General features: G+C 38.2%; 1 long non-coding RNA gene across 1 annotated transcript in view; it reads right to left on the reverse strand.

Annotated features, from left to right (window-relative positions):
* Positions 1-10,458: 10,458 nt before the first annotated feature.
* Positions 10,459-13,246, reverse strand: part of LOC149123459 (uncharacterized) — a 40,046-nt gene continuing 37,258 nt past the window's right edge. The window contains exon 4 of the long non-coding RNA XR_016216695.1: positions 10,459-10,856. This is a non-coding gene — a long non-coding RNA (uncharacterized LOC149123459). The remainder of the gene's footprint in view (positions 10,857-13,246) is intronic.

Below are 13,246 nucleotides of genomic sequence, written 5' to 3' on the forward strand. Positions count from 1 at the left end.
TTCTATGAGTCTGCTGTGTATCTCACTTCCCATGTTGGATCGTTCTCTCCCTTTTTTATTCTATCAGCTAGTATTTGCAGACACTATTCTTGTTTATGTGATCCCTTTGGTTCTTAGTCCTATCATTATTATCAATTGTGAACAGAAATTGATCACTGGGACTAGTGAGATGGCATTGGTACATGCCACCTTGATGGGATTGAATTGGAATCCCCTGATATGTTTCTAACTCTACCGTTTGAGGTAAGTCAGCTTGAGCATGTCCCGAATTGCACATCTCTTCCCTCTCTTATTCCCACTCTTATATTTAACAGCGATCACTTTTCAGTTAAGTTTCAGCACTTAAGAAGAATTGTGTATTGATTACAGTATTCAACCAAAAGTATTAAGTAGAACAAAAAAAAATACTAAGAGGGATAACATATTAAGCTGCTCATCAACAGTCAGGGTGAGGGCTGATCAAGTCACCGTTTCTCATAGTGTTCATTTCACTTTAACAGGTTTCCTTTTTGGTGCTTAGTTAGTTGTCACCTATCAAGGAGAACAGTGGTATTTGTCCCTTTGGGGTTGGCTTATTACACTCAGCATAATGTTTTCCAAATTCCTAACAGGGATCACTTTTCAGTTAAAATTTAAACACCTAAAAATAATTGTGTGTTAATTACAGAGTTCAACCAATGGTACTAGAACAAAAAAAATACTAAAATGGATAAAGTATTACTTGTACATCAACTGTCAGGAGAAGAGCTGATCAAGTCACTGTTTCTCATAGTGACCACAAATGGATTTTGGGGAGAACACATTTACTCTATGACATTTAGTGAAGCAGGCAATAGAAGAACCACTATGCAATATTTAAAATATTTTCTGAATGTACACATTTACCTTAGTAGTTAAGGTATCAATTAAGATACCTGTGCATTACATTTTTCTACCAAAATATGATGCCCATCTCAAACTCCTGACACAAGCTTGCTGCATGGATGGACCCTGGTAGGTAGTGATGACGGCTCAAGAAACCAGGTTTCAGCTACCTATGACAAAGACTTGGATTGAGTTCCCAGGTCTTAGCTCCAGTGAGGCCCAGGCCACACCCAGCCACAGCAAAGATTTGGAAAGTAAACCAATTGTGGGAGGTTAATTTTATCTATATCTCAATGAATAAAATAATTGCTTAATAGTCATTAGTAATTTCCATGAGTCAAAACTGAAGTAGTAAATCAGAAACAGAGGAACAATTTTGATGAACCAGAGAGAAAATAAAACAAGTAGCAGAAATAATTTAAGCTATATTAATAGCTTAGAAGTAAAGTGACTAAAAATAAAGGCTGCAGTTGTCAAACTTGATCAAAAAACAAGAGATTTCAGTGTGCCACCTGAAAGTGCTCTGTTTAAAAACTAAGGCAAAAACAGACTAAAAGTGAAAGGATGTAAAAAGATACCTACAGTTAGTTGGGTATACAGCTTAGATTACACATCAGAATGGCATAATCAATCTTAATGTATCTATAGGCTCAAAAGACAAGAAACAAAGTCCATGAAAGTAAACAAGGAACTGAAAAAAATAACAAATAGTGTTAGGCTATTTATGTTCATTTTATAGTAATTGATAACAACTGATAAAAATCAAATATAAACATAAATGACAGTATAATAATCTAAGTAATATTTGTACACCACTCTATAGAACCAATATAAAACACCTGCTGAGCCATAATGCAAGAAAAATCAGAGGCTAGCAATTTTACATAGTTGGTAAAGCAACTGCCTTTACCAGCACCCATACAGGCACTGGTGCATGCTCTGGATGGTCCACTTTGACCCAGCTCCCTGCTGATGGCCTGGGCAAAGCAAAAAAAGATGGACCATAGGCTTGAGACCCTGGTAGCCATGTAGAGAATTGGAAAAATCTTCTGGCTTCAGGTTTGACCCAACCCTAGCCATTGAAGCCATCTGGGAATTAACCAGTGCTTGGAATAATTCTCTGTCTCTATCTCTCCCTTTCTGTAACTCTTTCAAAGAAAGAAATCTATAGAAATAGGATGTTTCTAGAGATAACATGAAAAGTACAAGATTTTTTGAAAGACTAAAATCATAAAGTAGTCTCCGATCATGTTAGATTAAGTTATGGGTCATTTTTTTTAAATTAACAAAAGCCTTCAAAATTTAAAAATTGGGTAACTATATACTCCTAAAATATCTGAGAGATTTTTCCATTTCTTGGTATCCTCTTCTATTTCTTTCTTTAAGGTTTTGTAATTTTCATCGTAGAGATCATTAATGTCCTTGGTTAAGTTTATTCCAAGGTATTTGCTTGTTTTTGTAGCTATTGTGAATGGGATTGATCTTAGAAGTTCTTCCTCAGCCATAGCATTGTCTGTGTATACAAAGGCTGTTGATTTTTGTGCATTGATTTTATATCCTGCTACTTTGCCAAAATCTTCTATGAGTTCCAATAGTCTCTTAGTAGAGTTCTTTGGGTCCCCTACATAAAGAATCATATCATCTGCAAAGAGGCATAGTTTGAGTTCTTCCTTCCCAATTTGTATCCCTTTAATTTCTTTTTCTTGCCTAATAGCTCTGGCTAGAACCTCCAGAACTATATTGAATAGCAGTGGTGAGAGTGGGCATCCCTGTCTGGTACCAGATCTCAGTGGAAATGCTTCCAACATTTCCCCATTCAATAAGATGTTGGCGGTGGGTTTTTCATCGATTGCTTTGATTGTATTGAGGAATGTTCCTTCCAAACCCAGTTTGCTTAGAGTTTTCATCATGAACGGGTGTTGTATTTTATCAGATGCTTTCTCGGCATCTATTGAGATAATCATATGGTTTTTCTTGTGCAGTCTGTTAATGTGGTGTATCACATTGATTGTCTTGCACACATTAAACCATCCCTGCATACCAGGGATAAATCCCACTTGGTCCTGGTGGATGATCTTTCTGATGTGTTGTTGCATTCTATTGGCGAGAATTTTATTGAGGATTTTTGCATCTATGTTCATAAAGGAGATTGATCTGTAATTCTCTTTCAATGCTGCATCTTTTTCCGGCTTAGGAATTAAGGTGATGCTGGCTTCATAGAAAGAATTTGGGAGGATTCCCTCTTCTTCAATTGTTCTGAATAGTTTGAGAAGAATTGGAGGTAGTTCTTCTTTAAATGTCTGGTAGAATTCAGCAGTGAATCCATCTGGTCCTGGGCTTTTCTTTGTTGGGAGGGCCTTTATTACTGTTTCAATTTCTGTCTCAGTTATGGGTCTGTTTAGGTTTTCGATGTCTTCCTGGTTCAATTTAGGTAGGTTGCATGTGTCCAGGAATCTATCCATTTCTGATAGGTTTCCCTGTTTGCTGGCATACAAGTCCTTGTAGTAATTCCTGATGATTCTTTTTATTTCTGTGGTGTCTGTTGTTACGTTTCCTTTTTCATCTTTGATTTTGTTGATTTGGGTCTTTTCTCTTCTTTTTTTAGTTAGTTGGGCCAATGGGGTGTCAATTTTGTTTATTTTTTCAAAAAACCAGCTCCTCGTTTGGCTGATTTTTTGTAATGTTTTTCTTGATTCAGTCCTGTTGATTTCTTCTCTGGTTTTAATTATTTCTCTTCTCCTACTAGTTTTGGGTCTGCTTTGCTGTAGGTTTTCTAGATCCTTGAGGTGAATTGAAAGCTCATCTATTTGGTGCCTTTCCAATTTCTTGATGTAGGCACCTATTGATATAAACTTTCCTCTTAACACTGCTTTTGCTGCGTCCCATAAGTTTTGGTATGTTGTGCTGTTATCCTCATTTACTTCCAGAAAGTTTTTGATTTCTCTTTTGATTTCTTCTATGACCCATTGTTCATTCAGGAGGATGTTGTTCAATCTCCATGTGTTTGCGTATGCTCTAGGGATTCCTGAGTTGCTAATTTCCAACTTCATTCCTTTATGGTCTGAGAAGCTGCATGGTATGATTCTAATTCTTTTGAATTTGCTGAGACTTGCTTCATGGCCTAGTATGTGGTCAATCCTAGAGAAGGTTCCATGTACTGCTGAGAAGAATGTAAAATCTTTAGCTGTAGGATTGAAAGTTCTGTATATATCTGTTAGATCCATTTGGGCTATAGTGTCGATTAAATCTACTGTATCTTTGTTGATCTTCTGTCCTATTGATCTTTCTATTTCTGAGAGTGGAGTATTGAAATCCCCCAGTACTATTGTATTGGGGTCTAAGTCTCCCTTTAAGTCCATTAACAAATCTTTTAGATAAACCGGTGCCCTGTAGTTAGGTGCATATACATTGATAATTGTTATATGTTCTTGTTGTATTCATCCCTTAATCATTATATAGTGTCCCTCTTTGTCTCTCTTAACAGTTTTTGTGGTAAAGTTTATGTTGTCCGATATTAAGATGGCTACGCCCGCTCTTTTTTCATATCTGTTGGCATGGTATACCTTTTTCCAGCCTTTCACTTTCAGTCTGTATGGATCTTTGTTGGAAAGATGTGTTTCTTGTAAGCAGCAAATAGATGGGTTTTGTTCCTTAACTCAATCAGCCAATCGGTGTCTTTTAAGTGGACAGTTCACGCCATTCACGTTCAATGTGACTAATGATAAGTGGTAACTTTGCCCTGCCATTTGCCAAAGATAAGTTCTAATATATGCTTTGAATTCCCTGTGATCTTTTGCTGTGAGGTTTCCTTCCTTTACCTTCTTTCATATTGATGACCGTGTTTCTGTGTTTCTGTGTGTAACACATCTTTAAGCATCTTCTGCAGGGCTAAACGAGTGGCCACAAATTCTTTCAATTTCTGTTTGCTATGAAAAGTCTTTATTTCACCTTCATTCACAAATGATAGCTTTGCAGGATATAATATTCTGGGCTGGCAGTTTTCTCTCTTAGTACCTGGGCTATATCTCGCCATTCCCTCCTAGCTTGTAGGGTTTCTGATGAGAAGTCAGCTGTGAGTCTGATTGGAGATCCTCTGAGAGTAATCTGACGTTTCTCTCTTGCACATTTTAGGATCTTTTCTTTATGTTTCACTGTGGAGAGTTTAATTACAACGTGTCGTGGTGAGGATCTCTTTTGGACGTGTTTATTAGGGGTTCTGTGAGCTTCCTGTACTAGGATTACTCTGTCCTTCTCCAAACCTGGGAAATTTTCTGCTAATATCTCACTAAAAAGGCCTTCTAATCCTTTCTCCCTCTCCAAGCCTTCAGGAACTCCTAGAACCCGGATGTTGGTTTTTTAAATAGTATCCTGCAGATTCCTGACAATATGTTTTAGATTTCTAATTTCTTCTTCTTTTCTTTGGTCTGATTGTATCCTTTCCTGTTCTCTGTCTTCTAAGTCTGATATTCTCTCTTCTGCTTCACCCATTCTGTTTGTAAGGCTCTCTATTGTGTTTTTCATTTGATCTATTGAATTCTTCACTTCAGTCACTATCCCAGTTTCCTGTTGTACTAGTTGTTTCGTTTCATTTTGATTCCTCCTTAATATTTCATTTTCACGAGAGAGATTTTCTATCTTGTCCATTAAGGATTTCTGTAGTTCAAGAATTTGTTTTTGAGAACTTCTTAATGTTCTTATCAATTTTTTGAGATCTGCTTCTTGCATTTGTTCTATGTCATCATCTTCATAATCTTGAATTGGGGTGTCTTTTTCATTTGAGGGCGTCATGGTGACTTCCTTGTTTTTATTACCTCGGTTTTTGCATTTGTTATTTGGCATATTGGAGATATTTGGTTTCTTCACTGTGGTGCTTTTTCTTGTTATACTATGACTCTAGATTAAGTGGACTCTCTGTTTTTGATGGAGCCTTAGAGGCTTGAGATGGGTGTGGCCTGAGAGCTCTGTTTGGTGTGCCAAAGGTGACACTCCCAGGTTAGGAGTGGTAGATCTCCCTGTCTCTCTTTCTTTTTTTGATTCAAAAGGGAAGTAATTCTGCACAGCTGAACGAAGTTGGAGGTAGTTAGCAGGCAAATGATATACCCTCAGGAGCCAGAGATCGGAAGCTCTTTCCCAAGGACCACACAGGGAATCTGTTCTGCCCTCAGGGTGGGCTCAGATTCTCCTTCAGTCTCCCACTGGGTTGCTAAAGTTACGGAAGTGTAGCGTCTCCGGAGAGTACTCACGTGAATTCCGTGAGTTCTCTCTCCCACCGTCTCTTTTTTCACGGTCTCAGGTCAGTAGCACCACAAATTCACTAGGTCCTAATCTCCTGTTAATTCGCCCCACCCAGAGTCAGGTTTTTCTGCTAGGCTCAGGGCCGGTGCAGACCTGAAGTCGCTCTGCTTATGACGTATGTCCAAGATGGCGCCTGCTCTTTGTCTTGCTCGCCCTTGAGAGGTGAGCGGAGCAGAGAAACCCGTGTCCGTACCAGTCACCTATTTCTCTCTCTCTCTCTCTCTCTCTCTCTCTCTTCCAGTTAGCCTGGTGAACTTCCCCCCCCCCCCAGGGGTCGTTAGAATGGCTCACATTCAGAAATCTACCAACAATAGATGCTGGAGAGGATGTGGGGAAAAAGGGACACTAACCCAATGTTGGTGGGAATGCAAACTGGTTAAGCCACTATGGAAGTCAGTCTGGAGATTCCTCAGAAACCTGAGTATAACCCTACCATTCAACCCAGCCATCGCACTCCTTGGAATTTACCCAAAGGAAATTAAATTGGCAAACAAAAAAGCAGTCTCTACATTAATGTTTATTGCAGCTCAATTCACAATAGCTAAGACCTGGAACCAACCCAAATGCCCATCAACAGTAGACTGGATAAAGAAATTATGGGACATGTACTCTATTGAATACTATACAGCAGTCAAAAACAACGAAACCCAGTCATTTGCAACAAGATGGAAGAATTTGGAAAACATCATGCTGAGTGAATTAAGGCAGTACAAAGGAACAAATATCATATGTTCTCCCTGATTGGCGACAACTAACTGAGTACCAAAGGGGAAAATTGTTGAAGTAAAATGGACACTATGAGAAACAGTGACTTGATCACCTCTTCTCCTGACAGTTGATGTACAATGTAATACTTTATCCATTTTAGTATCTTTTTTGTTCTAGTACCATTGGTTGAACTCTGTAATTAGCACACAATTATTCTTAGGTGTTTAAATTTTAACTGAAAAGTGATCCCTGTTAGGAATTTGGAAAACATTATGTTGAGTGAAATAAGCCAACCCCAAAGGGACAAATACCACTGTTCTCCTTGATAGGTGACAACTAACTAAGCACCAAAAAGGAAACCTGTTAAAGTGAAATGAACACTATGAGAAACAGTGACTTGATCAGCCCTCACCCTGACTGTTGATGAGCAACTTAATATGTTATCCCTCTTAGTATTTTTTTTGATTGGTCTACCTAATACATTTGGTTGAATAATGTAATCAATACACAATTCTTCTTAAGTGCTGAAACTTAACTGAAAAGTGATCGCTGTTAAATATAAGAGTGGGAATAAGAGAGGGAAGATGTGCAATTCGGGACATGCTCAAGCTGACTTACCTCAAACGGTAGAGTTAGAAACATACCAGGGGATTCCAATTCAATCCCATCGAGGTGGCATGTACCAATGCCATCTCACTAGTCCCAGTGATCAATTTCTGTTCACAATTGATAATAATGATAGGACTAAGAACCAAAGGGATCACATAAACAAGAATAGTGTCTGCAAATACTAGCTGATAGAATAAAAAAGGGAGAGAACGATCCAACATGGGAAGTGAGATACACAGCAGACCCATAGAATGGCAGATGTCCTAAACAGCACTCTGGCCTCAGAATCAGCCCTTAAGGCATTCGAATCTGGTTGAAATGCCCATAAGACTATTTCAGGCATGGAAAGCCAAGACACTCTGGGGGAAAAAAAAACCTAAATGAAAGATCTCCGTGAGTGAGATCCCAGTGGAAAGAACGGGTCATCAAAGAAGGAGGTACCTTTCTCTGAAGGGAGGAGAGAACTTCCACTTTGACCATGGCCTTGTCTAAATGTGATCAGAGTCGGTGAACTCAGGGGGCTTCCATAGCCTTGGCAGCTCATGACAAGAGCCTAGGGTGATTACTGATGCCATAAACAAGAGTGTCAATTTGTTAAGTCAACAACAGGAGTCACTGTGCACTTACTCCTCATGTAGGATCTTTGTCCTTGGTGTGCTGTACATTGAGATTTAATGCTATAACTAGTACTCAAACAGTAGTTTTCACTTTATGTTTCTGTGTGGGAGCAAACTGTTGAAATCTTTACTTAATGTATGCTAAACTGATCTTCAGTATGTAAAGAGAATCGAAAATGAATCTTGATGTGAATGGAAGGGGAGAGTGTGGGGAGCAACTCAGACTAGACTGTTACTCGAATTAAGACTTATTCTTTGCATCTGCTCTCCCACAATATAGCGCTGAGAAGGGAGGAAACAGCTCCTACACAGCTGCCTCCAGTTCAACCAATAAACTGTAGGACCTGCTCCTGATTGGAGGAGAGCAGCGTACTCGGCGTGTGGGTAGCAGAGTTGGGATTGGTGGAAGAGGACTATAAAGGAGGAGAGAGACAACATGCACAAGGAACATCTATCTGAAGGAACACCTGAGCAGCCTCCGAGAGAACCGGCTGGCGGTGTGCCACTCCCCCGCGGAAGTGGGGAAAGTGGCAGGGGGAACCGCCCTTCCACGGAGGTGGAAGGTCGGTAGCCAACCCGGGAAGAACCAGCAGCAAACCCAGGGAGGGCCGAGCAGACAAAAGAACAGCGCAGGGTCCTGTGTCGTTCCTCCACGAAGAGGGGGAGCGACATAATGGTGCCGTGACTCGGATATGAAGCCTAGGCAGGGTTTAGTGTCGTTCCTCCATGAAGACTGGGAGCGACAGGAGAGGGAGTGGGAAAAGGGAGGGTTGCAGGTTGGAGGGACGTTATTGGGGGAAGCCATTATAATCAATATTCTGTACTTTGGAAATTTATATTCATTAAATAAAAGTTAAAAAATGGAAAAAAAAAACAAAAACAAAAAAAATCTGAGAGAAAAAATCAAGAGAAATTAAAAATATATTCAACAAATTGTACCATAACAATGGCATTTTAGATGGAGTTCTAGTCATCAAAACTTCTCTCCTATTTCCACATTTGAAGTAGAATCTAAAGTCAAGTTCAATATAGGCTGGCCCAAGGAACTTTTCCAACAAATTTTAGCATTGTTAGGAACACTGAAAAAGTCTTTAGAATCAAAGGATAGTTCAGTTACTAGCTGTGCTAAGTTAAATGTGTATATGAGTTTCTAAATAACAATTGATATTTTTGTTATAAGCATAGATTATGAATTTAAAATAGCGTGAGTAACAAAAGACAATGTTAAGAGAACTATAAAATAAAAAGAATTCTGTGTATCAAAACATTAAAATACAGAGAAAAGGGCATCAATTTAATGGGAAAATATTCATATTGTATAGAAAATTACTATTGGCAATATATGATTTATAAGAAAATCTTACAAGTGAAGCAATAAAATGAGATTCCAAATTGGAGAAAGAAATAACATTTCTAAAAGGAGGTTTCCAAATGGCTAATTACCACACAAGATTGTCAGCATTACTTATCATTAGGCGAATGCAAATAGCAATCACAGTGAAATACCACTTTATATCCATTGTAATGTCTGTTATAAAACAACTGTTCACAATATTAGACAAATCAAATCATCATGCATTACTGGTGTAAATGTAAAATGATGCAGAAAATATGGCCGACAGTACTGAAGGCCTGCCGATGGTGTTCACTTTCTCACTCAGAAAGTTCATAGGCGATGTAGGACATCAGAAAGAAGGGGATGGGAATGTAGAAATGTTTGCATGGCCTCCATCTTTTAAATCTTTCAGTATCCAAGCAATCCTGAGGGACCCAACATGATGATCCAATCTAATCCTACTCACCTCACAAGGTTCTACCTCTAAACACTACTGTAAGATTAAATTTCCATCTTCTTCACATCTCAAATTGGATTTATTCCCAATAAATGATGATATCCAAACCATTGCAGCAGATGGTGATGTATTAGAGAGCTTTACTAAAATTTTTTGACAAATAGTACAATATGGACTGACTGTGAAGGCATACTGGTAACATGAAATAAGCCATTACAAAATGATAAATATGGTGTGATTCAACTTATTCGAGGTTACTAGAGGAGACAAATTCATAGAGATATAAAGTAGAGAAGCGACTTCCATGGTCTGTGGTGGAGGGGGATAGGAATTTAGTGTTTGAAGCACACAAAATTTTACCTGGGGAGATTAAAAAAAATTAGAGGGATGGTGTTTATTTTTGCAAAAGAATGTGTATAGGCTTACTGACACAGAAATTCAGTTTAAAAAGTCAAGTGGTAAGTTATACTTTTATCACAAAATATTTGATTTTAACAAACTATTCACCAGAGTCTTCATCCATAATCTTTTGCAATTATAGATGTATACATCTATTTTTAATACTAATTTAGATGTAACCAATGAAATATGATGATACAAACTTTAAAAGAGCTTGAAAACATGACAACCATTTTTGTGGGGGTTGAAACATACATTTTCATATTATATCAAAATATAGAAAGAATCATGTATACATTTGTGTGGGGCGCAAAATGTACAAAGCATATCTAAAAGTGTATTCTTATTCACTTTCTTTTATTTTAAACACACAGAGAGAGAGAGACAGAGACAGAGAAAGAAGAAAGAGAGGGACATGGACACAGAGGCATAGAAATCCCATCATCTTCTTTACTTCCCAAATTCCTACAAAAAACCAAGGCTGTGCCAGGCTGGGTATCTTATGCTGATGACAGAGACTCAAGCACTGAGTTATCACCTGCAGTCTCCTAGCATCTGTATTAGCAGGAATCTGGAATTAGAAGCAAATTCAGGAAATAAACACACACACTCTGTATGGAATTCAGGTGATGACAGAGGTATATTTGCTAAAATTTTATTGACTTGTTTTCATATTGATTCAAATGGAGAGAGGGAGACAGGGAGGAAGAAAGAGAGGGAAACAGGGGGAGAGAGAGAGGGGGAGAGAGGGAGAGAGAGAGAGAGAGAATATTTCATTTTCCAATTCATTCCCCCAAAAATCACTTCATCCAAAAATACACCAGGATATTGGAACTTAATTTAGTCACCCATTTGGGAGGTAGGGATTCAAATATTTTAGCCATCATCTACTGCCTCTCAGGACACACATTCAGAGGAAAAGGAAAAAAAGTGAACAGTGGGAAACTAAGTCAAGCAGTCTGATATAGTATGTGGGTATGCAAAATGGCAACTTAAGCTAGTGACAAAGACTCACCATCTTAGTCACCAGGACAAATGCTCATGCTCTAGGTCTCCTTTTTTCATGTACTTGATTTTGAGTCTGGTTCACTCGCATGTCCTAACAACTGACTGCTTTCCCCTACTGACTCCTAAGCCTTTCACCCCATCTGAGTAGAGATAAAGCTCAGCACTGAGGCAATACATTCTTGAGATGTTTGCTAAAATTAGTAATTCTCAATTTTTAAATTAAAAGCAGTCTTTATAATTTATATTCTATTTTACAAATATCAGGAGAATAGATTTAATGCAGTTCACAGATAATTCTAAGAATATAATGATATGTGTGTTTACTTCCATTTTTAGAGAGTGTATTCAGATATAAAATAAGTATTTCATAACAAAAAAGTAAAAGTACAAGTATTTGAAAAAAGATGACTTTAGAAATGCTTCCACAGTACCCCTTTCCTCCTCCAGTGTTTGACATGCATAATTTTTCACTTCCCCCACCACCACCGCCGCCCCAGCTCCCATCTGTAAACATGGGTTGGGCTGCACCTAACGTGGCCCCTCATCCAATGTTCAACTTACCCTACTCCCTGCCCCCACCCCCTCCCCCACCCCCGCTGCCACCTCCACCGTCATCTGCGGATAGCAGTGCTCCTCATTTCGGATCTTACTATTAAGATTGTATGCATTTGCAGAGAAATGTGGACTTTCATAGTATATGGTAGGATATTTTATTTTTTAAGAAAAGAAAGTGATTGTGGAGCTAGATTTTTAGAAAAACTGTAAAATACTGAATAATTCCTTCAGTTGTAGGTTGGTATATATTTGTAACCTTTGTGAAATTGTATTCATATGAAAATCTCTGTTCAAATTCTTGGAAAAATCCAATAATATAGTATTCCATTAAAACCTTTGAGCTATGTCTTCCTCCACCCTGCCCAACAGTATATATAGAATAGGTTTCAGCTAAGCTGAAAATCCAGAGTGCTCTCAGATCTGAAACTTTAAGCATTGACAGGAAGCTGCAAATGGAAAATTGTACACCTGTCCTATGATGATGGATCATGGTCAGAATGCTAGACATATTAAAAAATAGTCTCCAGCTTGCATGTATATATTAAGCATAAATGAATTTTGTATTGAGTTGGGTCCTCTCACCATGGTACCTCATTATGCAAAATCTGAAAAATTCCCAAATCTGAAATTCTTTTGATTCTAAGCATTTCAGGTAACAGGTACTCAACCAGTGGTGGATGTAGAACAAATTTCATTATGGATTAAAATACACTAAATGCACTAATTGTCTTCTTGGTAGAATCTGAAAATGAAATGCTAAAGCCCTATTCAAAGTCTTTAAAATAAACTGTTTTTATGAAAAAAAAAAGAAATGAAAAATGGGAGTTTAGAAAAAAATCCCATTTTTTCTGCTATCCTATGTTTTTTCTTTTTTATTTTTAACTTTTATTTAATGAATATAAATTTCCAAAGTACAGCTTATGGATTACAATGGATTCCCCCCCCATAACGTCCCTCCAACCCGCAACCCTCCCCTTTCCCACTCCCTCTCCCCTTCCATTCACATCAAGATTCATTTTCAATTCTCTTTATATACAGAACATCAGTTTAGCATACATTAAGTAAAGATTTCAACAGTTTGCTCCCACACAGAAACATAAAGTGAAAACTACTGTTTGAGTACTAGTTATAGCATTAAATCTCAATGTACAGCACACTAAGGACAAAGATCCTACATGAGGAGTAAGTGTACAGTGACTCCTGTTGTTGACTTAACAAATTGACACTCTTGTTTATGGCATCAGTAATCACCCTAGGCTCTTGTCATGAGCTGCCAAGGCTATGGAAGCCCCCTGAGTTCACCGACTCTGATCACATTTAGACAAGGCCATGGTCAAAGTGGAAGTTCTCTCCTCCCTTCAGAGAAAGGTACCTCCTTCTTTGATGACCCGTTCTTTC

The sequence above is a fragment of the Oryctolagus cuniculus genome, chromosome 11 (genome assembly GCF_051225735.1).
Source record: "Oryctolagus cuniculus isolate XC-2025 breed Fujian yellow rabbit chromosome 11, ASM5122573v1, whole genome shotgun sequence".
In the NCBI taxonomy this organism is placed as follows: domain Eukaryota; kingdom Metazoa; phylum Chordata; class Mammalia; order Lagomorpha; family Leporidae; genus Oryctolagus; species Oryctolagus cuniculus.